The sequence below is a fragment of the Papio anubis genome, chromosome 5, assembly GCF_008728515.1.
Source record: "Papio anubis isolate 15944 chromosome 5, Panubis1.0, whole genome shotgun sequence".
Classification (NCBI taxonomy): Eukaryota; Metazoa; Chordata; class Mammalia; order Primates; family Cercopithecidae; genus Papio; species Papio anubis.
Window position 1 is genome coordinate 46,414,687 of NC_044980.1, and position 26,103 is coordinate 46,440,789.

General features: G+C 36.6%; 1 long non-coding RNA gene across 2 annotated transcripts in view; it reads right to left on the reverse strand.

The window, feature by feature from the left end:
- LOC110743456 overlaps window positions 1-21,689 on the reverse strand; it is a 48,579-nt gene extending 26,890 nt beyond the window's left edge. Inside the window, exons 1-3 of one of the 2 annotated variants that reach the window (XR_002522541.2) lie at window positions 17,025-21,684; window positions 10,612-10,735; window positions 9,118-10,221 (exon numbers count right to left, since the gene is read on the reverse strand). This is a non-coding gene — a long non-coding RNA (uncharacterized LOC110743456). Of the gene's footprint in view, window positions 1-9,117; window positions 10,222-10,611; window positions 10,736-17,024 lie in introns of those variants that run through there. The other variant, XR_004183710.1, reaches the window with a different exon arrangement.
- Between the last annotated feature and the right edge of the window lie 4,414 nt (window positions 21,690-26,103).

Sequence of the window (26,103 nt, forward strand, 5' to 3'; positions counted from 1 at the left end):
GAGCTAAAAAAAAAAAAAAAAAATTGATCTTATGGAGATAGAGTGTAGAATGATGGTTACCAGAGACTGGGGAAGGTAGTGGGGAGGGTGATAAGGAGGAGACGGTTACTGGGCACAAATATACAGTTAGAAGGAATAAGATCTAATGTTCTGTAGCACATTAGGTACCTATAGTTAACAATAATATATTTCAAAAAAATTAAAAGAGTGAAATTGGAATGTTCCTAACACAAATAAGTGATAAATGCTTGAGATGATGTATATCCCAATTACCCTGATTTGGTCATTGCACATTGTATACATGTATCAAGATATCAAATATAACCCATAAATAGGCACAACTATTATATATTCATGAAATTTTAAAAAATGAAGCGAAAAACAGAAAAAATTAAAAAGTAGGAAAAATAAAGAAGAGTAGGCACTCAAAATCTAAATTATTAAAGACATAGGTAATAAGGACATTTTATCAGCTATTTTTAAATGAGTACACTTGTCTCCGTTGGCTGCTTTGCATTCAGTGACAATCATCTGTAAAGGTAGGGTCACCTGTAAGGCAATACTACTTACTTCATCTCTTCTCCCTGATGATTCACAAATTTACCAGCAGAGATTTTAAAAATAATTTTCTAAAAAGAAGGGAAGGGGAAAAAGAAGATAACAAAGAAACAGTCCCACATGCTCAGGAAAAAAAGAAAAAAAAAAAAAAAAACAGTTGAGAAAAGCCAAATACTAAAAAACCCCACCTTATTCATCAGTGAGTATGGAGCATTCTAATCATTGATTTAAAATAAAAAAAGTTAAGCCAGGAGGTGAGTGAGTGAATGGATGTATAAGGGGAGTATGTTATGTGAGGCCCGTGTGAGTCGGTGTGTGTTCATTCAGTGAGTGTGTGAATGAACCAAGAAGCCGGAGAAGCTGGAGGAGAGAGAAGAGTTGAGAAAATGAAAAACCAAATGTAAAAAGAAAGCAGGAAAGAGAGACAAAAGAGCTACAGCACTGTGAGAATGCATGGAGAAAGAGATATTGGTAGATAAAGTGAGAAGGAAAAGTCCAGAGAGTAAGAGAAACCTAAAGAGAAAGAGAAGGCTTCAATTTCTGTCTGGTGATGGTGGTGGAGGTGTGGTGAGCTCCTCACAACTCCCTGCCCTTGACTTAATTCATACCAGTCTGTATCTTCTTGGGAGAATGTACAACACAGGGCTAACCCTGAATTTGTTGTGTCAGCAAAAACCAAATCTTTCTCTTTTCTTTCCTATGTATGTAAGGGACACCTGGACACTACCTTACGGACCATTATTGGAATATACAGTATGTGGCCAGGAACGGTGGCTCATGCCTGTAATCCCAGCACTTTGGGAAGCTGAGGTAGATGGATCATGAGGTCAAGAGATTGAGACCATAATGACCAACATGGTAACTGTCTCTATTAAACTGTCTCTATTAAAAATACAAAAATTAGCTGGGTGTGGTGGCATGTGTCTGTAGTCCCAGCTACCCTGGAGCCTGAGGCAAGACAATTGCTTGAATCCAGGAGAAGTATGTTTAATTAACTCATTCAACAAATGTTTTATTGAGCACTTACTAGGTGCCAGGGACTGTGAAGCCATAGGGTATGGTGTGAAGAGAGGACAAGTCCCTGCCCTGCTCTGAAAGTTAGCCCACCAGGACAAGCTTGCAATCTGGAAGGTCCTTGCTAAGCAGTTACTGTTGCTGAATTTTCATCTGGTTGTGGTATTTTTTTCACAATCTTGATTAATATTCCATGTCTTTCAGCCACAATTCAGAAATATATAGACCATACTATTGTGTTCTTAAAGCCTTTCAATTTAAAGAGAGTAACATAAAAAACAATGACTCAATATAGTATTTATCTTGTGTGATACAAAGACTCTAAGTGGGAAGTTTATGAAACCCACAGATTGAGTAATTTGTTGACAAGGAGTAAGTCTATATAATTCTGTGACTTTTTTAAAGCACTTGTATAATATGTCATAATGCTTGTCTATGATAATGAGAGTTCTTAATTATTGGGTCCTAATAAATGCCCAGTATTCTCCCAAACATGCTTCATTCTTTAAATTTTCTTAGCAATATAGCTATTATGGTCTCCTTTTTTAAAATGTAGAAACTGAAATTCAATGATACAGTAATTTGCCTAAGTGAGGTAGCTAGGAAGTTACAAAGTCAAAATTCAAACTAAAGTCTGACTTCATAGTCTGTGCTCATTCCATTATATTAAGCTTTCTGACCAAGAGAGCTCAAAAAACTAAGATATTTATTAACATACTCAGATAATGAAGGTTTGCTATTTCATGTTGACATAGCATCATATATGACCATATACTTATTGATTCACAGTTAACAAGTTGTGTACCTAGAAAATTGTTTTGTAACTTTAGCAGAGAAATAATTTCTGTGCAAATCTGTCATCTAAAATAGTTTACTAAGTTGTTATAACTAAATTTCAGGATAAGGATACGGCTTTCCAATTTCCAGCCTGGCAGTTGATGGTAAATCAAGTAATGCTAGGTTGAAGCAAAATCAGAGCATAACTTGTGTTATTTGCTTATTATTATTATTATTTAGTGTGTGCTAATAGTGTGTGCTAATACCAGTATCCCACGTAAATTAAAACCAATTAGAGGCCGGGCGCGGTGGCTCAAGCCTGTAATCCCAGCACTTTGGGAGGCCGAGACGGGCGGATCACGAGGTCAGGAGATCGAGACCATCCTGGCTAACATGGCGAAACCCCGTTTCTACTAAAAAATACAAAAAAAACTAGCCAGGCGAGGTGGCAGGCGCCTGTAGTCCCAGCTACTCGGGAGGCTGAGGCAGAAGAATGGCGTCAACCCGGGAGGCGGAGCTTGCAGTGAGCTGAGATCCAGCCACTGCACTCCAGCCTGGGTGACAGAGCGAGACTCCGTCTCAAAAAAAAAAAAAAACAAAAAAACAAAAAAACAAAAAAAACAATTAGAAAATGTTAAAGACCAAAAGCTGGGCCAGGCACGGTGGCTCACGCCTGTAATCCCAGCACTTTGGGAGGTCGAAGCAGGAGGATCACGAGGTCAGGAGATTGAGACCATCCTGGCCAACACGGTGAAACTCTGTCTGTACTAAAAATACAAAAATTAGCAGGGTGCGGTGGCACGTGCCTGTAATCCCAGCTACTCGGGAGGCTGAAGCAGGAGAATCACTTCAACCCAGGAGTCGGAGGTTGCAGTGAGCCAAGATCACTGCTGCACTCCAGGGTGACAGAGCAAGACACCATCTCAAAAAACAAAAAAACAAAAAAACAAAAAAAAACCCAGACCAAAAGCTTTCAAATATCTCACACATTTTACTTTTGTTTTCAAAAATAAAGGTAAAATATACACCTATTTTTAGTTGACAGTACCGTCATCTTTTAAAATCCTAAATATTAATAAAAGATTACGCTGCCCAGGCATAGTGGTGCATATCTGTAACCCAACACTTTGGAAGGTCAAGGCGGGAGAATTGTGTAAGGCCAGGAGTTTGTAACCAGTCTGGGCAACATGGCAAGATCCATCCCTAACCAAACAAACAAAAAAATTAGCTGAGTAAGGTGGCGCCTACTGGTAGTACCCTAGCTACTTAGAAGGCTGAGGCACGAGGATCATTTGAGCCCAGGAGTTTGAGGAAACAGTGAGGTATGATCATGCCGCAGCACTCCAGCTGGGTAAGAAAGTAACACTACCTTGTTTCAAAAATATGAAAAATATAGGCTGGGCACGGTGACTCACGCCTGTAATCCCAGCACTTTGGGAGGCTGAGGCGGGTGGATCACCTGAAGTCAGGAGTTTGAGACCATCCTGACCAACATGGTGAAACCTGTCTCTACTTAAAATACAAAAATTAGTTGGACGTGGTGGCGTGCACCTGTAATCCCAGCTACTCAGGAAGCTGAGGCAGGAGAATCACTTGAACTCGGGAGGCAGAGGTTGCAGTGAACCAAGATCATGCCTCTGCACTCCAGCCTGGGAGATAGAGTGAGAATAAAAAAGTATATGTATATATACATACACACACACACACATATATATATCTATCTATATACATATATATGTATATAGATAGATAATCTTTGATCTTTGAGTCTATAAAAACTTTCCTATTACTAAGGAACAGTAGATGTTAGCCTAAAGGAACAAGATTAAATTATAATTAACTTTTAGTATTTTTATGTCAACTGCAATGGTTATCTTGTTGAATCAACTCACAAAGTTATTAATCAAAATAAAAAATGTTATTACAGAAGACATTTTATGAGATAGTTGATCCATAAGGAAGATCATGATCATCTGTGGTACCTTCAGCCTTTGAAGTATTAACTAAAATTTTGAAGAGTGTTAATGTTGTAATCTGCTTTGAAATGGGCGTCCAGCAAAACTCATGTTACAAAAAGTTAATCTGTATCCAAGTCTTTAAGAATGTATTCCACCCATAATTTAAAAGTCTCTATATTAATGCCAGTATCTTCCTTAGATTTGTTAACATAATTCATTAGTTGAGTTTCTTCAATATCATTCTAATTATAGATAATATAGCAAAAGGTATAAACTGCCTTTTTATATTTCAAATTCAATATGAAATTTGGGTACAATTGCATGTTTAGGATTTTCTGTACCTGTTTTTTAAAATTGCATTTAAGGATGTGACTTTGATCCCAGTTTTCCAATTTCCAGCCTGGCAGTTGATGGTAAATCAAGTAATGCTAGGTTGAAGCAAAATCAGAGCATAACTTGTGTTATGTGCTTATTATTATTATTATTTAGTGTGTGCTAATAGTGTGTGCTAATACCAGTGAAGATTTAAATGCCCTAGATTTTAGCAGTGGGATTTAATTTAATAAATGCTAGATCTCTATGTTTGAAGACAAAAACAAATTCTCTCTTTGCTTTATTCAGTTTGAAAAGATAGACTTTAGTAATTTGTTGTAATGTGTATGAAATATATTTCAGAATGTAGATCAAGCTTCCTAAAGAAATGTTTTTAATATAAGGATTTTAAGTAATACAGTTTCAAATTCATTTTCTCAGTACTGATTCATTTCTCAGCACCAGTACTTACTGGTGTACTAGCTATCTAAAATAAACTATGTGTGGAGAACAACAATACTGCATTCAGGTGGTTTGTATCAATAGTAGCCCAGTCTAAAGGTGGAGCAGCAAGGAGGGACCAATCTAAAATGTGGTGGTCACGGAAGGCCTTCTGAAGAGGCGACACAGCAGTAACGCCTGGCAGGAGGTGAGAGAGCAAACCACAGGTTGGAAGTAAGTTCTGATATAAATTGTTTCAACAAGCTTAACATTTGATACACAGAAGGTTGTCAAAAGCAAAACTTGTGTTGTTTTTTCTTTAAAGGAATTAGGTATTTTCATACCGTTTGTACTTCTACAAACATTTTCACATGTATACTTTCTATATTAAACACATTTTAGCAGTAATCGCCATGTATGTAATATGTATAAAATGTTTACTAAAAATTAAGTGAATAGAATTCCATTTATAAAACAAAATAATTGGAATATTTTTTTCAAATAGTTTGGTGGCAAAAAATGCTTATATTGACTATTATTTATTCTTGAAATATTTAACATATAGTACAGCATACATGTTTATATGTATGAGGAAAATATATATATCCTATATATATATATCCTAATATATATGAGGAAAATGTAGGGATACAAAATGTCTTTTTCATGACATGAACTTAGAGGTACAGACTATATAATTATTCAGACCTGGAGCAGCATGTAAACATTTGTATATTTGTTCAACCTCAGAAATCTAGGCTTGTGTGTCTGATGATTTAAGACTTCTTTTTAACCTCTGACTTTTAATAGCATCTGAAAGTACTCTGTAAGGCAAGAATCTACTATAAAATAGGATTACATGGGGCTTTCACACAGCAAATGAAAGAAAGAAATGAGTGGTAAGATGCAAGGAAGATCAAATACTGTTTTCATTCTAAATTTTACTCTCCGGTTAAACATTTCTTTCCTGCTATTTGGTAATTCTAAACGTCTAGAAAGTCTGTTCAGTAGATCTTTGAATAAAAACCAAAGTGGATATCTGTATAATTTTATATTCTTTGAAGAGGGTTTCAATGCATTCTCAAAGAAAACCTGAATTTGTAAGAATTGAAACAATTAGTGAAAATAGGAATTTCAAACATAGGAAGTCAAAACTATTACGTTGCTATTTGTTTATGTTGTTTAGTTTTGACTTGATATCTTTTCCAAAGGCATGGCTAGATAAAATGAGAATCTGACCAGAGTCTACGTGCTCACACTTCCTCTTTCTCTTGTGTTGGAGTAGGGCAAACTGAGCCTTTCTTCTGACAAATCACTCACATGGTTTGCAAAATAAGCTAAAAAGATGTTCAATAAGTATGGTAAGGTTATCATATTAAATATTAAAGTCACCATATTAAAACATTAGTTTGAACGTCTTTTAACTAAGATTTCAGAAATTTTAAGTGTACTACCAAAAAATGTAGCCACGATTCTCAATCTGTATTATGGAGGACTTTTGCCAGATGACTTTTAATGAACACTTCGAAATTCTTAAATACATAGACTTAAGGAAATCAAGGAATGCCTTTTTTAGCTTACTATAAACTTTCTAACAATACGAAAACAAATGTACATGAGAACACCATAAAAGGAGTAAAGTCCTCATTATCACTGAGCTCCAGGTAATTCCACTATTCTTGTTTCATGCTTTCTGACAACGTGGCGAGTTAAGAGTCAGTATTCCCTTTTTATAGATGAGAAAACTGACAGGGAAAAGTCAGTAACTTGCTGTATTAGTTTTCTAAGGCTGCTGTAACAAAGCACTACAAGCTGGGTGGACTAAACAACCGAAATTTACTGTCTCACAGTTCTGAAGGCTGAAGTCAAAAATCAAGGTGTCTTACTTCATGCTGCTGTAACAAAGTGCCATAGACCAGATGACCTTTCAGCAATAGAATTGATTTATCCCCATTCTGGAAGCTGAAAATCTGATGTGAAAGTACCAGCATGATTGGGTTTTGGTGCGACCCCACTTCCAGGTTGCAAACTGCTGACTTCTCCTTATATCCTCACATGGCCCAAATGAGCTAGCTCTCTGTCTTCTTTTAATAAGGGCGCTAATCCTATTCATGAGGGTTCCACCCTCATTACCTAATTACCTCCCAAAAGTCCCACTTTCCCAAATACTATCTAATTGGTGATTATATTTCAACATTTGAAGTTTGGAAGGACACAGACATTCAGTCTATAATGCAAGTTATCTGCAGGATTGGGTCCTTCCAAGGGCGGTGAGGTAGGATGTGTTCCAGGCCTTCTCCTTGGCTTGTAAATAGCCATCTCTTCCCTGGGTCCTCATATCTCCCCTCTGTTCATGTTTGTGTCCAAATTTCCTCTTCTTATAAAGACATCAGTTATATTAGACATCCAAATAACCTCATTTTAATTTGATTACCCCTGTGGAGACCCTATCTTCAAATAAGGTCACATTCTGAGTTAGAAGGTCAACATAGGAATGGGGGATAGGGGCCACAATTCAATCCATAATGCTTGCCAGAGTTGGTTTAGTAAATGGGCCAAGAAGTTGTAAGTTCAAACACAGGTATGACTAATTCCAAAGCCTATGGCCTTCACGCAACAGAGAACTTCTTATGTGAAGTATGATACATGCAGTAGATAGTTATGCATTCGGTATATAATTATTTGGTAGATAAATAATAGTCATTTATGAGTCCTAGAGCCAGGGAGCTTAGTTCTCTGCCAAGGAAGGCCGTTGCATAAGTGACCTGTGATACAACCTAAGAGGACCAAGAATGCCAATTTCTCTTTTTTTTTGGAGACAGAGTCTCGCTTTGTCTCCCAGGCTGGACTGCAGTGGCCGGATCTCAGCTCACTGCAAACTCTGCCTCCTGGGTTTACGCCATTCTCCTGCCTCAGCCTCCCGAGTAGCTGGGACTACAGGTGCCCGCCACCTCGCCCGGCTAGTTTTTTGTATTTTTTAGTAGAGACGGGGTTTCACCATGTTAGCCAGGATGGTCTCGATCTCCTGACCTCGTGATCCGCCCGTCTCGGCCTCCCAAAGTGCTGGGATTACAGACTTGAGCCACCGCGCCCGGCCGTTGAATACCAATTTCTTAGATAGGTCAGCCTAAATACTACCTTCACTTGTATGGACTTTCCTAAGTCCTTTATTATAACTAATAAATATTTTTGTGTTTTATTCAACTTATAACATGAATAATACTTTCTGTCTGATTATACCAACAAATTATGAGCTTTTTGAAGGCTTGTGTTCCCATAAAATGGAAAGAAAACGAAAACCGAAGAGAATGAAAAATGAAATCTAAGGAAAGGTACATTAAATCCACCATAGGTTACCACGACTCAACTACTGGTATGATTAAGATTTTAAAATACTGACATTCCCAACTGCAAGTCTCACACATTGCAGATGAGAATGAGAAATTTCATAGCCACTCTGGGAAATAGTTTGGCTGTTTCTGATAACATTAAATATACACTTACCATATGATCTAGAACTCCAACTCCTGGGTATTTACCTCAGAAGAAACAACACTTATGTTCACACAAATATCTGTACCAAAATGTTGATAGTAGTTTTATCTACAATAATAAAAAACTGGAAACAACCCAAATGTTCTTCAATAGGTGAATGAATAAACAAACTATGATTCTTCCATACAATGTAATAATACTCATTAGTTTTAAAAAAAAAGAACTACTGTCACGCCTGTAATCCCGGCACTTCGGGAGGCCGAGGCAGGTGGATCACGAGGTCAGGAGTTCGAGACCAGCCTGGCCAACATGGTGAAACCTCATCTCTACTTAAAAAAAAAAAAAATAGCTGGGCGTGGTGGGGGGTGCCTGTAATCCCAGCTACTCAGGAGGCTGAGGCCGGAGAATTGCTTGAAACCAGGAGGCAGAGGTTCCAGTGAGCCGAGATTGCGCCACTGCGCTCCAGCCTGGGTGACAGAGTGAGACTCTGTTTAAAAAAAAAAAAAAAAAAAAAAGAACTACTGATACATGCAACAACTTGAACAAATCTGAGTAAAATATGCTAATAATAATAGTTTATACAGTTGACCATTGAACAATGTGGGGGTTGGGTGCCAACTCTCCAACATCAAACATCAGTGGAACATCAGTCAAATATCAGTGGATAACTTTGGACTTCCCCAAAACTTAACTTCTAATAGTCTATTGTTGACTGGAAGCTTTACCAATAACGTAAACAGCCAGCTAACATATTTTATATGTTATCGATATTCTGTACTGTATTTTCATAACAAAGTAAGCTAAAGAAAGAAATGTTACTAAGAAAGTCATAAGGAAGAAAAAATACATTTAGTATTAACATTAAGTGGAAGTGGATCCTCATTAATGTCTTCATTTTTGTCAACTTCATGTTGAGCAGACTGAGAAAGAGGAGGAAGAGGAGGGATTGATCTGGCTGTCTCAGGAGTGGCAGAGGTGGAAGAGGTGGAGAAGGTGGAAGGGGAGGTGAATGAGGCCAGCACACTTGGTGTGTAACCGAAATACAGGTTCAGTAGGTCACTAAGGTCTGGTATAAAGAATGTGTTATTTTATTCCAAAGCTGACTTAGGGAAAGTGAGACGGGAGAGTTCCCTTGACCCCTTCGCGGGGCTTGCGACAGGCGTGTGTGCTTAAAACTTTTGCTGGCAGGGGAGCACACAGCTGAGCGGGTACAGGAGCTGGGGTAAGTGCCTAGAGGGGCCAGAAGGAATGAACCCTGTACCAGCTCCCATCAGTGTCTAGGGGTTGCCCAAGACCTCCGGAGCCCCAGAGGGTGTGTGTTACAATGTTTTTTTAGCTTTGCTGTCCATGGATGGCTTAAGTGTTACAAAGCTCGGAGAAGAGTCAGTGTGACAGCCTTTTTGGGTTCCCGCACCCAGTGTGTCCCGAATTCTTCTCTGGTGTCCAAGAAGAATCAGGTCACATGAACAGATTGAAGGGTGGTGTATGCAGAAGATTTTATTGGGTAATGGAAGTGACTTTTACTGAGATGGGGAACTGGAAAGAGGATGGAGTGGGAAGATAATCTTCCCCTGGAGTCTGGCTGTCCGTGGCTGACCGCCTCTCTGCCCATCCCTGGCCAAACTTCTCTTGATGTTCAGATGCTTGTCTTCTCTCCTCAGCTGTGCTGAGAAAAGTATAGGGTGAGGGGCATGGCATGGCAAAAGGCAACATTCGGGTGGAAAAACAGGCATGTGAAGTTCTCATTTAGGGCTGTGGGCCCAGGCTTGAGGGTGGAACACTGCCAGGGACCCTGCCCTTTTTTACCCAGTATTTCTCTGCCTCCTGTCCATGTTAAAAGGAGTAAAGGCTTCTAGACCTAAGGGTACCACTTCACTTTTGGTGGAGAAAGCATGCGCTTTTAAAGGTAGGGGTGGAGGATGGCTGGCATGAATGACCTGCAAGGGAAGAAATGAGCTGGTGGGGTCCACCCACTTGCTTCAGTGCCTTATCTACTGGGTGGTCACATTGGCATCTTTATGGGCAGAACTAGGTTGTAAAGGTGGCTGAAACTCACCAGGTGAAAGAGTTTCTTAGTGGGAATACTTAGGTTGCAAACTGGCTGTTATCTCTCAAGGCATTCTTTTGGTAAAAGAGAATTCTGCTTGGAGCTTCTAAGCCCGTAGTTAGATGAATTTGCCCTGTAAAAGTGTCGGTGAAGGGGAGATAAAAGGTTATAATTACATTTCTAAAGGGCTAAGTAGGAAGTGGGCAGCAGGGGGAAACAGAAAAGTAAAGAGAAAATATAATAATAGTAACATATTTTTTTTCTTAGGGGTACTCAGTTACAGATATAATTTTTATTTTAAAAGATATGCATAAAAGTAGACCCACACATTTCAAACCCTTGTTGTTCGAGTGAATGGTATACATATGATTATATGTATATGATATACTTCAAAGGGAAAACAACATTTTCCCTTTAAATAACAGATTAACAGTTTCCAGGCTTTATGCGTGGAGGTAGAATGTGACTATAAAAGAAGAGAATAAGGGAGTTTTTTGGGTGATGGAATTTTTCTGTATCTTAATTGTAGGGTTAGTTACATGAATCTATATATGTGTTAAAATTCACAAAGTTCTACACTAAATAAAGTCAATTTCAATTATATAGTAATTCTTAAAATAAAATGTCTCTCTTCTTTCAACATTGAGGGATTAAAAAACACTAATTAAATCATATTCCCTTAGCTTCATTATAAGCCTGAAGATTTCATATTTCCTACATGTACTTGGTATTTGTCTTTTTATAAAATGAATATATTACATCTATATGAGATTGCTAATAAAATGAAGGGATATGATTAATTTTGTAAAATATTCGTTATAATTTAAAAATGGATGCTTCTTTTTTGTTGTTGTTGTTGTTTTTTGTTTTTTTTGAGATGGATTTTCACTCTTGTTGCCCAGGCTGGAGTGCAGTGGCGCGATCTCAGCTCACTGCAACCTCCGCCTCCTGGGTTCAAGTGATTCTCCTGCTTCAGCCTCCTGAGTAGCTGGGGTTACAGGTGTGTGCCACCACACCCGGCTAATTTTTGTATTTTTTTAGTAGAGATGGGGTTTCATCATGCTGGCCAGGCTCCTCTCAAACTCCTGACCTCAGATGATCTGCCCGCCTTGGCCTCCCAAAATGCCGGGATTACAGGTGTGAGCCACCATGCCAGGCATAAAAAATGGATTCTTTTAGAAAAAATTTATTTTGTGAGTTTTTTTCTCAGGCATTGACAAGGTTCTTAGAATCGTATACTCTTAGTCTTTGTGTAGAATAGCATCTTATAGTTCATTTCATTCCCCCTTGTATTACCCAGAGAAACACAAATACCCAGAGAAACACAGTGTTCTTATAGTTTTAAGGATATATGCTTGGAGGTGCTCAATAAATAGCTTTTCAATGAATGATTATGAATGAAGATGTCTAGGATATTGTACACTGGTGTGTGGAGTATAAGTCATCAAAAATTTTCCTAATTTTTGTTTATGGTGGAACAATTACTCTATTTACTGAAAAAATAGATACATTAAATTCTTTCCATCTGCCAAATATCATAAATCTTCAAAAGTTTACAATCTAGTGCAATGCGTGTTTGTGTGTGCGTGTTTGTTGAATCATAATTCCACCAATATGACACATGCATTCTAAAACCCAGGGGTGTAGCAGTCATTGTAGAAACACAGAATAAAAATACCCTTGACCTTCTCAGATAATATTAGTGAAGGCTTCCTATAGGCAATCACATTTGAACTGAAACATAATGGATGAAAATAAAGCCGATATTCGGGTGATAGTCAATAAGGAAAAACCATTTCAGGCTATGTATGCAATAGCAAATGAAAAGGCAAAACCGTTCGAATGAGGAAGAAAGAAGTAAATACACTGGAGAAATGCATATTTGTTTTGGGGTGAGAGATGATCTAAGAAGGCATTGTGGGAGGTAAATTTTAAAACATTGGCAGAGTCAGATCATGAAAGTCATGCTGTGTCATCCTAAGAGGTTTGGATTTCATTGTGTAGGAGACACCATGTCATTAAAGGATTTTAAAAGGGAAATGATATGATCAAATTAGGGATTTATAAGGCATGTGCTTCGAGCAACATGAAGATTATTTGGAGGTTAAAAAAAAGACTATTTAACTGCCTGGCAAGAAATTGGAAGGCCCTCATCTCAGGTATTAGAAGCAGGCCAGTGTGGAAGAGAAAGATTACAGAAATAACTAGGTGGCCAAATCCACAGGGCTTGCAAAATCTGGAGTATGTGAATGGACTGAAAATAACAGTTCAGTCAACTACAAGTATTCAGTCCACGTAAATTGCTTATTCAATTTGGATGGCATCTAAAAATTGGAATTGTCGATTCTATGCTGAAAAGAATAATAGTTATTCACCCAAGCCCTAAGGTATTCTTTAGCTAATACAAATATATTAGCTAATACAAATTAGCTAGAGTCTTTAGCTAATACATTTGTACAATTGTCTAAATTTTCTAAAAGAGGCCATACAATATGCCCAATTTAGCATACTGCGTAGTCAACTTTTCACCTGGCCAAGACAGTTTTCTCCTGCAACACTTTTTAAATGGCAAACCAAATCTGAATTATGGGACATATTTCTTTCACCAAATTCAGGCAACCTCATTTACAGTAGCAACATCTGTGGAAAATATTTAATTACTTCTTTTCAATCTAATTGAAACTACCTAGTATAACTTTGAAAAGAAAGAAAGAGTCAAAGCAAGGCATAGAATTTTAAAGCAGCTTTTGTAGTAACATTTTGAGCAATTTCTAGCTGGTAAAAAATGCTGATTGGTTGCCTAGAGGGTTATGCTAAGGAAAACAAGACAGAAATCTAAGCTGTAGAATTCATGAAAACCTTTATCATGGCAAACAATAGTGAAACCCAACATTGCCTGGAAGGGGAAATTTGAGTCTGCAATCTGTTAGACTTTATGCACTGATAAGTGATAAGGTTCTGTGTTGCATTTGAAAAGAATACAGTAAACACAATTCTAGACAGACCTGCCTCAGGCTTAACATGACACTAAAGTGCTCTGTAAGCAAAAAAGAAAAAGCACTTCTGGACATTATAAACTGCTTTTATTTTCCAGCATTAAAGCTAAAATGTCAAATAATACCTATTAACAGGAAATAAGTCCTCTCTACTGTGTTTCACCCAGTCTGTATCTGATGTGAACAGAGAAAATAATTATTGCTTGAAGTAGAAATATATGTGAATATTTTAAAATCCTATCACAGAAGCCCTTTAGTTTTTTCATGTTACCACTCCCCCTGCCACAAACAAACTAAACGAAATGCCATTAGAGTAGAATAAGTAAATGCCTGTTGCTAAATCTGAATTGAAATTCATTTTCCACAATGAAAAAAAACAATAACTAATAATTATGTAATCATTAACATTAATAATCATACTTCTTTAATACCTAGGTTTCCTCTAGGAATTCTCAAACTGAAAGGGAGAGAAACAACAGTATATTTTATTATGTTGGGTCACAAATTTGATAACCTAAAACAAAAATTATTTGGATTTCCGAATGTAAAGTATTCTACCAATGCCTTGAAACTGTTACCAGAGATCTGAGTTATCCCGTTACTATAGTGTATCCTTATGTGTCCCTCGCAACTTCAGTTCTTGTCTCCTCAGAAAAAAGAACTAGACTGAGGGCATAAAGCAGAAAAAGAGAGGCAGGTTCCAGAGCAGGAGTGGAAGTTTATTTTAAAAGGCTTTAAAACAGGAGGGAAAGGAAAATTCGCTTAAAAAAGACCCAAGCAGACGCCTGAAGCTCCAAGAGAGAAAAAAGGACAAAAGAAAACAGAAAAAAAAAAAAAAAAAAAGAGCCTTTAACCTTGATCCTAGGACTTAATAAGCTTGCCTCTTTCCCATGATTCTTTCCTTAGGGTGAGCTTCCCACATGCGCAGAGCCCTCCTTACCCTTGGGAAGTAAGCAAACACAGTGTGTTCACGGAGTTATACACATGCCCATCTGAGGCTTTTTCCAGTGGAGTGTACCTGGAATACCATACTTCACCATTTTTGTCTCTTTACAGGCATGCCCAGAAGCTGTTTCTCCCTGACATCTGCATTCAATTAACACTTCTGATGTTAACAGGTGTGGACCATCAGGAGATTTCTCCCTGGTAGGCGAATTATCATTTTTAAGAGAGGCAAAGCAATAATTGTGGAATCATCACCTGACATTTCTAGTGGGTTAGGGGAGAACCCTCTCCTGCCCCGCTCATGCCTAATGGCCTGTTACAAAACTAGGGCAATCTGTGAAAATGTACATGGCACTTATTTAAAAATTACACTTATAATCCCAGCACTTTGGGAGACCAATGCAGGAGGATCTCTGGAGCCCAGGAGTTTGAGACTAGCCTGGGTAACATGGTGAGACCTCATTCTACAAAAAATTAAAAAATAACTGCACGGGTGGTGTGCATCTGTGATCCCGGCTACTGGGGAGGCTGAGATGGGAGGATTGATTGAGCCCCAGAGGTTGAGGCTGCAGTGAGGTGGGATCATGCAGTAGCACTCAAGCCTGGGTTACAGAGCAATACGCTATCTCTAAAGAAATTAAATAAATAAAACACACAAATTACAAAGAAGAAATAGAGTGATTTATGGACATTTACTAAAGTATTATTTACTATTAGAGCATATGAATTTCCATATAGTGAAATATAATATGAAAGTCATAAGGCATTTGTCTTAAAATTATGGAGTGATTTTGGGTTGGAGAAGAAAATTAATTTCTAGAGTTTGATACTGGGGCACATTTTCTTGCCTTCTGATAATCCTACATATGTGGTATTATCCATAAAATTTATTATTAAATATACATAATGGAAGTAATATGAGGAGTTTATCTGTTACATGGTTTGAGTTTAAAAACACAGAATTATAGTTTTTCTCTTATCTTGAATTATATAAGCTTTAACACATTTTCTCTTTCGTACTAGCTTTAAGGGCACATTTTCTAATTATTAACAAATTTGTATTTTGTTATTTGACATTTTCAGATGTAAGATTTAGAAACCTGTTAACAAAATCTTTACTTTTAATATATTAAAAATTATTAAAGTTGTCTTTCCTTATCCATGTTTTCACTATTCAGGGTTTTACTTTTCACAGTATCAGTTACTCATAGTCAACCATAGTCCAAGCACAATAAATGGAAAATTTCAGAAACAATTCATAAGTTTTAAATTGCCTGCCATTCTGTGTACATGATGAAAATCTCATGCTGTCCTCCTGCTCTGTCCTGCCAGGGATGGGACTTTTCCCTTGGTCCAGTGTATCCACACTGCCTATGCTCTTCACCTGTTATTCACTTAGTAGCTTTCTCAGTTATTAGTTTGACAGTCATTGTTTTGCAGTACTCGTGCTCAAGTAACCCTTATTGTACCGCATAGTGGCCACAAAGCACAAGAGCAATGACAGACACTATGCAAAGTGATGGAAGTGCAAAAATTAAAAAAGTGTTCGTTGTAAAAAGCCATAGTGAATCTATTAAAAAAAAATAAGCACGTATATAAACAATTATTGGAATATGGAAAATGCCAATAAAGAGAAGAAAGTATCAAGGATTGAGCAAACATTTGTCAGGTGTAGGAGGGACTATTCAGGATGTAGGCGCTTGAAAGAGAAATTAACAAATAAGAATAGAGTGAAAAGAAAAATGGAAGTGAAATGGGCTGGTGATAGAGCAAGATAATCTTTCCCATCAAAACCCAAAATGTATGAAATTATTTGACCTTTCGAGGAAATTTCTTCAATGTAGTATTCAATATTTGATAAGATGGGGTTGAGAAGAAACATAGGGCCAAATCTGCCATGTTAAGAATTTGAATTATTTTCTTTTCTTTGAAGGTGATGGAGAATCAATTATGAGTTTAGCCACAAATTTTCACATAGAAAAAAAAAAAAAAAACACCTGAAAGTGGTGTGGACAACGAAAGACAAAAGCTAAGGACATAAACTGCAGAAAAAGCTAGGGGCCTATATTTATGTAAGGGACGGCAAAGATACTTTTAAAGACTGTGAAGTGAATTCAGTTAGGAAAGAAAAAGTGTTTCATTTCAATTTACCAATATCAATATTTAAAATCTTGATTCTTTCTTCTACTCATAACATTTCTTCACAATGAGAAGAATAAAAATGACACTAATGTTTAAAACAGCCTATGATTTTCTTCAGTTTAAGGCATAAAAATGTAAGTACCTTCACTTGTTCTAATTTTCTTAATTAGCTAGCTAATTACACCTTAATTTAAAAAGTTTCTAATTATAAAAGAAATTTAGTTTTCTAGGGAATATTTGAATATCAATTAAAGTAAGTCATATAAAAAATAAAAATTTTCTGTATCTAATCATAGATAACTGATATGGTTTGGCTCTGTGTCCGCACCCAGTTCTTACCTTGAATTGTAATAATCCCCGTATGTTGTGGGAGGGACCAGGTGGGAGGTAAGGGGGCAGGTTTTTCCTGAGCCGTTCTCGTGAAAGTAAATAAGCCTCATGAGACCTGATGATTTCATAAAGGGGCGTTCCCCTGCACTCGCTCTCTTGCCTGCTGCCGTGTAAGACGTCCCTTTGCTCTTGGTTTGTCTTTGGCCATGATTGTGAGGCCTCCTCAGCCATGTGGAACTGTGAGTCCATTAAACCTCTTTCCTTTATAAATTACCCAGGCTTGGATACGTCTTTATTAGCAGCATGAGAATGGACTAATAAAATAACCACTATTTCCAATTTGGTATATTTGGTTTATAAATGCATAGGACATTGTGTTCATGGGTGTTAAAGCATTTAACCAACCAATTTCTAATTGTGCACTAAGACTTATTTTGATATTTTGAAAATGCTTATAGTAATATGGGGAGCATACTTGTGTAAAAATCACTGGAAACATCTCTGATAGCTTCTTTGTGATAAATTCTGCAATGTGTGAAGGCATTTTCAAGACTCTTGAAGCTGCCTTAAGGAAAGCCTGTACCCATTGCATTGCTCATTTTTGTCGTTAATGATGGGTATTATGTTTTAAATATTTTAAAATATAACAGGAAATAACCATTATGTCTTTATTGTTTAAATTTATATTCCTTTAATTACTAAAAGGGTAAAAATGTTTTTTCATAGAATTTGAAGAGACAGAAATTATTTGTTATCTTTTTGAAACTTCAATATACAAAATATGATTATTTTTTCCACTTACGCAAAACATCCAAATAAAACACTGCCAATAAAAGTACAAAACTGTAAGGCAAAATATTTTTATTTTTCTTTGTATTAAAATTCAAACAAATACAAATTAGCTTTAGAAATAAATCTTTTTTTAACTAAGGAATTAAAATTGTGAGATAAATTAACTACACTTAGTCACCACTTTTTAGGCCAAAAAGAGATTCGTTGGGAATAGAAGGAAATTAATGAGACAGTTTCAGATTTTCTTGCTATTTCATTAATAAACAAGAACATGGGGCAATTTCTGTCATACATACTTTTAAGAAATAACCACAAATTGCTATCTACTATACATAAGTCTAAAATTAAGATTGTGAATCCCCAGCTTAAAAAAAAAAAATACAGAAGGAATTAGGCTGTATACAATTAAGGACCCATGACACCAGGTGTCAAGACAAACTTTCACGATGCAGACCACACACAGCCACATTGAGTTATTCAAAAATATGATTTCAATTTTACAAATTGTGTTTAGAAATTGGCATGATTGTCTGTACTTGGTCAATGAGGTTCTGAGAAATTGATAACATGTAAGTTCCCAAAACAGAGGAAGTAAAGAGAGGAAAAGTGAAGCAGTGAGGGAACTTGTTGACAAAACGACAGTGTTATTATACCTACTATTTGAAGATTTCCAAAGGCCTAGAGATGTTATGATAATTTTAAAATGCTGAATGTGGCATTTATTTTCAAAAAATAAGAATGTATCTGAAAATTACAGTACACTTAGAGTCATTTTTATATCTATAAACCTTCTGAAGTTGTGCACTTAATTATTTTGTATTAGCAGAACAAAAGAGCAGCATTTCATTCCCTTTGTGGGTCCTGCTATCAAATGTTGAATTGATAGAATTAAAAAACTTTTGATAATTTCTGCCCCTGAATAACGCTAAATTTAAATAGACTGTCTTTCATTTAATAACCGTTCAGGTAGTATTTGTTTGAAGTCAGTTGAATTGAAAAGCTTATTATTTTGTGCTGAAAGTCTAAGCATGCATTTTCTGCTGTGCAACAAGGGAAATTCAGGACTGATTCGGTAACATTCTTTCAACATTTATATTCACTCCTAGGTTATCCCATTAATATTGCAGAGATTATATTATTGTTCTATTCTATTAAATTTTTATATAAAATATAGCTTTAAAAAATCAAATAAGAACTTACCACCATCTGTATATTAACTTTAATAGAAATATCATTGAAGAAAAAATAAATTACATCTGTAATTCACTAGCAAACTTCATAAAATACTTACTTTAATGCAACCTTAATGTAGTTTTTAGCCTCAAAAAAAAAAAAAAAAAAAAAAAAAGCAAGTAGAAGCTTGAGGGAATTTCAAAGCTGTCTTGGTTATCAGCTTATCCTTGTAAGCTTCTGCTTATCTTATCAAGTAAGGCATCACTTTTGCTTCCTTCTGCTAATAAGGTCTGGAGCAGAGCTTTCCTCTAGCAATTTAGTAATTCCTTTTGCAGACAGAAGTGTTCAGTCTGTTGGCTCTCCCCTCACTTATCTCTCTATTTAGTTGCAGTTTTTTTCCCAGGGCAGCAAGAGATCCAAATTCATTTTTTCCCCTGGATTTTTAAGATTCTAAAGATACAAAAAAGTATATTTTTCCCCAAAACATTGATTCTAAGTAAATTTTGGTTTTCTCAATGTCTATACTGGAATATAGATTCTGAGGAAAGTCATGAAATATGCTTGAATCTTGCCTGAATTCACTGTTATACAAAACAATGAATAAATTACTTAGGTCTCAGTACCTCAGTTCCCCTTTTAGTAACCTTGTGATGCAAATGAGTAACTCACAGTGTAGTTGCAAAGATAAATGAGTTAATATAAACACCACAGTTGCATGTTTATTACTACTACTATTAATATTACTCTTAATAGTGATAATCTGTTTAGAGTATTTAGCATAATAATTATTAGTGTTGCTATATTAAAGAGTAACTATCTCAATTTGCAAATGGCAGCTTTGGAAGACAAATTTCCAATTCAGTATTACTTCAGTAAATATGAGGGGCAGTCAGGTATAAACAGATTATGGCTTCATCAGGATAAAGTGAAATTAGAACAGTTGAAGACGATGGAAGCGAAAGGAGGAGGAGGCATTAATTGATTATATTTGGAAGCAATGGGGAAAAAAAAATCAGTACAAAAAGGAAACCAAAGTGCAGTGGATTGGCAGTGTAGGCATCATGGTTTGAAAGGTGAAGTTAAGGCTGGGGTATAAAACGAAGAACATAATGTGTATGGACTATGAGGTAATCTTCTTAATGAACAGACAACTTGTCAAACCCTTCCTGGAAGTCTGCAGCATGGCAAAGACTCCTAATCTTAAGAGGAATGTGAAAACTTGAAGAGGGTTCAGAGGACAGCCACAAAGATAATGAATTGGTTGTAAAGTAAGACCTACAAGAAAAGGTGAAAAGATCTGGAATTATTCAATTTGGAGGCAAGAACTTAGAGGTTATTTAAATCTTCCAGTTAAAAATATACGATCTCATCTCATGCTTCTTTGTGAATTAAAAAGATGAAATAAATTTAAATCTCAGAATAGAGAATTTATGGAATTTAAACAATAATTTAACAAGCAGGTTTGTTATACATCATTAAAGTCTCCTGAGTGGTCTACAAAATGTATGTGCTCCTTGAAGTTGTATAATTTATTTACGTATTTATTTTAGTTAGCTGCAAAGGTGCAGTCTTTGAGGAAGAAGAGAAATGGCTCTGATGACCTAGAAAGGGTCTTTCTAGCCTTAAATTTCACTGAAATCCAGAGTTAAGTATTAATAGTCTACTAAATCATTGCCACATTTCTAGCCTTACCTTTAACTCATTTGTTTTAGGACTGTAGGATTGAAATGGAAGTTGAGGTGATTTGGACCAAGGTGAGGCTGGAAGAAGGGGCCAGGGTCAGGGAGTAGAGAGGAGGAGGGAAGGTGGAACAGTTGAGAGAATGGCATTGCAGACAAAAAGATAGCAGTTTAAAGGCAGGGAAGTGTCAAAGAGAGTGTTACACATTTTGGTCATGGGGCATAATTTGGGTATAATCAAGAAATATTATACATGGAAAGGATGGTAGGAGATGGCATGCTGAAGAACTTAGCTGACAGAAGACCATGCAAGGGTTTTTGTTTTAGAGTGAAGCTCATCTTCAACTCTTAGGAATGGTGACTTGCAGAGTACTTAAGAGGGAGAGGCTCTGATGAGATTTCTGTTTCAGGAAAATCATGGTGGCAAAGACGTGAATGATGAATTATGGACAGGAGGCATTGGAGGCAGGAAGAGCTGGTCTATATTCAGCCGGTCCATTTGAGAGATAATCCATTATCTCTCAATAATGGATTGGAGAGCCAGTCCATTTGAGAGGTCCAAACTGAGCTCTAGTGGGCATAGGGAAGGAGAGCAAAACGGAAGGATATTTAGAAGGTTGAGTTTGAGATAATTGTTAGTTTGATGTCACCAGCATCTAGGAGAAAAATTATAATAAAAAAGAGAATAGTTAGTGAAAAAGAGCTTTCATTGAGTCATTTTCTTATCAATGTATTCAACAAATGGATGATTATTATGAATCAGGCATTATATTAGGTACTAAAGGTAACAGGATTTTTCTAGTATGTAGACATAGGGCCTGGTGTTCTCGGGACAGTTTTGGTTGACACTGGTTATGCTCATCCACTGATGGATAAATGGCTAAACAAAATGTGATATATACGTAAAATGGCATAGTATTCAGCCTTAAAAAGGAAGGGAATTCTGACACATACTACAACATGGATGAATCTTGAGTCTTTCAGTCTCTACAGATTTGAATCCTTTAGATACTTCGTATAAGTGACATTGTGCAATATTTGTCTTTTTTGTGATTTACTTATTTTACTTAGCATAATGTCCTCAAGAGTCATCCGTATTATATGTCAGAATTTCCTGTTTTTAAGGCTGAAAAAGTCATAACTTGAAATTCCTTTTTAATTTTTTGAGATATGAAATAATGAATGAAAGATTATATGTTGGCATTTGTCAGTTCCCCAAATCTTTCCTGCAGTGTTTGTGGTTAATAATGCCCAATCTTGTAACTTTGATGTTCTAATGAGCTATAACGTTCAGTGTGGTCTAAGAGTAATTTTATGTTGGTATCATTTTCTGTCATCAGGTCTCCTGGCTGCAGAGGATTTTCCTTCGTTGTATAGATGAGGATACTTCAAGAAAACCAAGCCATATGTAGTTTATACTTTGGAAAAGCCACCTGAACCTATTAATGATAAGCATAAGTAAAACACATAAAACTTCTACAATGTTTGATCATATCAGTTTCTTAAACAGCAACATCAGGAAAAGGAGTTAGGTCCCCAGACACATGGGCTATCTGGAGCTCAGTTCATGTGGATATTGTTTATGAATTCGTGTTGGAGTTGACCCAGTGGCTATGAAAGCTAATAGAAAAGCCTTTGGCCATAAAGTTTCTCAGATAATTTTGACGGTTTCAGTTTTGATGAGTCAGTCATTCCTTGTTTAATCTGAGGACTGAGAATGGCAAAGGCAGTGATGCTTCTGGACTATAGCATTCCTTAATTACCCTTCCCGTGAAATGGCCACCCCTATTATTAGACCCATAGGAGAGTCTTCCCCAAGTGTGAAATGTGAGGTCTGACATTGCTTTGCTTTAGTCAGAGCAGTTGTTTTATTATTAGAGATTCTAGGCAAAGGACAGAAGGAGCAACTAAAGGCTTCTGGTCAACCAGAAAATGGGCAGACAATATTAAGAACGTATTCCTAACCATATGAGAGAAGGGCTGGAATAAGCATTATTTGTAGATTTTCAAGTGAGCCTATTTTTTTTTAAACTTATTTGTTTATCTCATTTTAAAATTTTCTTGGGATTGTGGGCTTGAAAGATAAAAAATAAACATTCTGTGCAATCTCATTGAATTTTCTGCCAGTAAAACCCATTTAGGATGTTTATGAGGTTTTCCTATACACAGTGGAGTAAACCATACACCAATTTTCATAGACTTTATTTCAACCTATTTGGAAAGACTATCTTATTGCCACTAGGTGGAACAAAGATTGTGATGTTTACCAAAGTTGTATTTTTCCCCCTATAATGAAGTGCCCAAAACTCGAATCAAGTCAAGACTTGATGACCACAGTAAGGATTTAGTTTTGGTTTTGATTTTTGAATTAGTTAGCCAGTATGGATGTTTTTTATAGGCATTCATTTGGCATTTGAATCTGCTGAAGCATCGTTCCTTACTTGTTGAGTCTGCTTTTTCGTATATGTGTCAAACTTAGTTATAATGTATTCCTTTGTAAGAAGCAAGACACTTAGCTGGGTTTTGAAACAGTTGTCATGTTTACCTGTTGTACCAATTCCAGTGAGAATCTGTGTTGCTTCTAAAGCACCAAAACCATTAGGACTCAAAAAGAGAACTGCTATTGGCATTGGCATTTCTTCTCCTATCTATAGCTTCTGACAGGGTTTAGTAACCCCAGCATCAATTGGAAATAAAACATTCTGTTTCCACCACTGTATGGTAATTTCTCCTTATTTTGTAAAAGAAAATTTGGGTCAAGGAAGAGGTATCATTTGTCAGACAAAGTTTTTTTTTTTTTTTTTGTCTTTTCAGATTTTATTTTTCAAACTAAGGCAGAGGAATTGCTCTTTCAATGTCTTTTGCACTATCCATATTGACAGGTATGTGTTTTTTTGTTGTTGATTTGTTTTGTTTTGCTTTTCAAGAGTCATCTTAGAGATGTCCTTGGTCTTTGGTTTATCTAATGCTTAATCTGAAGGGTTATTCTTCAAGACGCTAAAGGAGTTTTTGTATATTAGAGAAGGGGAAGTCTACCATCCTACTTTTGTATTTCTTACTAAATCCTCCACTTCAGGTTTAAGATAATGAACAACAAAGGTGAACAGGACAGTAGTAACATCTTCTTCCTGATTGGAACCAGCATATTTTCTGAAAGTGTTAGTGAGATAGTCCCTAATATCTGGTGCACACTTTTCCCCCTTCCTTATAGGCTGAATTATTGGCTGATCAATTTTTACAGGAAATACCTCAGTGACAGCTTCTGAGAGGTCTTGTTCTATTTCTATACTCTTTTCATATGCATCCTTGGACAAATTTTGAATCATATCAAAATTTTGATACCATTTTAGTAACCAATTCACCCTCATTTTTCCAAGCAAGTTTGAGCATCCTCTGGCCCCAAGAGGATACTTCAGGACTAAATGTCTCAATGGCAATACGAAATTATCAGCGAAACTTTGTCTTTACTTTTGAAAGTTAGGAAAGTCTTTAAATAAAGCAACTTAATCTTGATTAAGGCTTAAAACCATAAAGCCAGCAAGCCGGGTCATTGCCTGCAACTATGTTATAAGACACTGTGAGTGGGTGTTGACCTGGACAGTGTGTGGGAAAGACTGGTGGAGAGAAAGGAAGAGGGTTTGGAGAAGGGTCGGTACAAGGAGAAAAAGCAAAAGGTGGTGTGTGGGCGATGGGGGTCAAAGCAACAGAAGAGGCCAGAAGAAAGGAGAAATGTCAGTGACCTCCTGTATGCTCTGTTCTTGTCAAAGTGGCCTGGCCTGAGCAGCAGGCTCATTCCAAAACAACAATCATATTGTACAAGATAGCAAGATAAATTTCTGAATATGCCTTCTATAATTTTCTGTACTTTAAACATGGAAGTAAACACATTTTATTCATCCAACATAAAACATTGCTGGGCACTGTGGCTCACACCTGTAATCCTAGCACTTTGGGAGGTCAAGGTGGGAGGATCCTTTGAGACCAGAAGTTTGAGACCAGTCTGGGCAACAAAACAAGATGTGGTCTCTACAAAAGATAATTAGCTTGGTGTGGTGGCACACACCTGTATTTCCAGTTACTAGGGAGGTTAAGGAGGATTCATTGAGTCGAGGAGTTTGTGGCTGCAGTAATCTATAATCTCACTACTGCTTTGAAGCTTGGGTGACAGAGACCCTGTCTCTTAAAAAAAAAAAAAGTATTGTGAGCTAATTAAACTTTGCTGTCATTGGTTCACAAGTAATCTCTTTAGAGCTGCCTAGGTGAAAGTGCACAGAATTTAATCATAGTATTGTTTACAATGCAGTGCCAGAAAAGTATGGTAACTACTGCTGGTGCCTAATAATTGTGAGCTGTTGTCTTGTATTCATTTTCAAATATACTCCAGGAAGGTAGTCTTTTGGGATATGAGAGAGAAACACAGATTAAAAAAAATTTTTTAAAGACTGTTTTTCTTCAGAAGAATATTTTAGAGTGAGATTATTACATTTTATAATTTGCATATGAACAATGAAAATATTATAATTTTAATTTGATTTTATCAATGATGCTAACCATACTATGCATTAAAAGGCAAATGTCAATAAAATTAACAATGCACTTTTTAAATTTTGACAATGTCATGAACAACTATATAATTATAACACTTAAAAACAGAAAATTTGACATTAATGATATTTTCAAAAAATATCCCATTGAAAAAAATCTGATCTATAATACAAAAAGATAATGTAACATAATGCTCCATAAATCTATCTGTGATATTATAAAATAGATACTAGGCTTCAACACTTATCTCCTGCTTCCCTCTCACATGAAACTCTTAAAATCCTTAGAATCTCAAAAGTGATGATTGACTGATGGCTGGCAGAGGCTAGGTAGCTTCAGGATGGGGATGGTCACCAGAAAGACCAAGGCAGGTGTGACTTTCAGCCCCACTCCTCAAGCACCCAGGAGGGGAGAGAGGTTAGAGGTTAAGTTGATCACCAGTGGCCAATAGTTTAGTCAATTATGCCTATGTAATGAGGCCTCTATAAAAGCCCAAAAGGACAGGGTTCAGAGAGCTTCTTGAGAGCTGAACACATGCAGGCTGACAGGACAGGATGGTGAACTAGAACTCAATCACACTTCACATGGACAGAAGCCCCTGAGCTCAGGGTGAGATCTGGCTGTTTTTCTGTATCCTTGAAAATATCCATTGGAATAAATTAGTAAACATGTTTCTCTGAGTTCTGTGAACCGCTCTAGCAAATTAATCAAACCCCAAGAAGAAGGTTAAAGGAAACTGAACTTGAAATTGGCTGATCAAATGTTCCATAGGCTCAGACTTGTGACTGGTGTGAAGGAGGAGGCCTTTTTGTGGGCCTGAGCCTTCAAAGTGTAGTTTGTGAACCTGTCGCCTGATAGACAGCATCAGAATTGTATTGAATTGAAGGACACTGACTGGT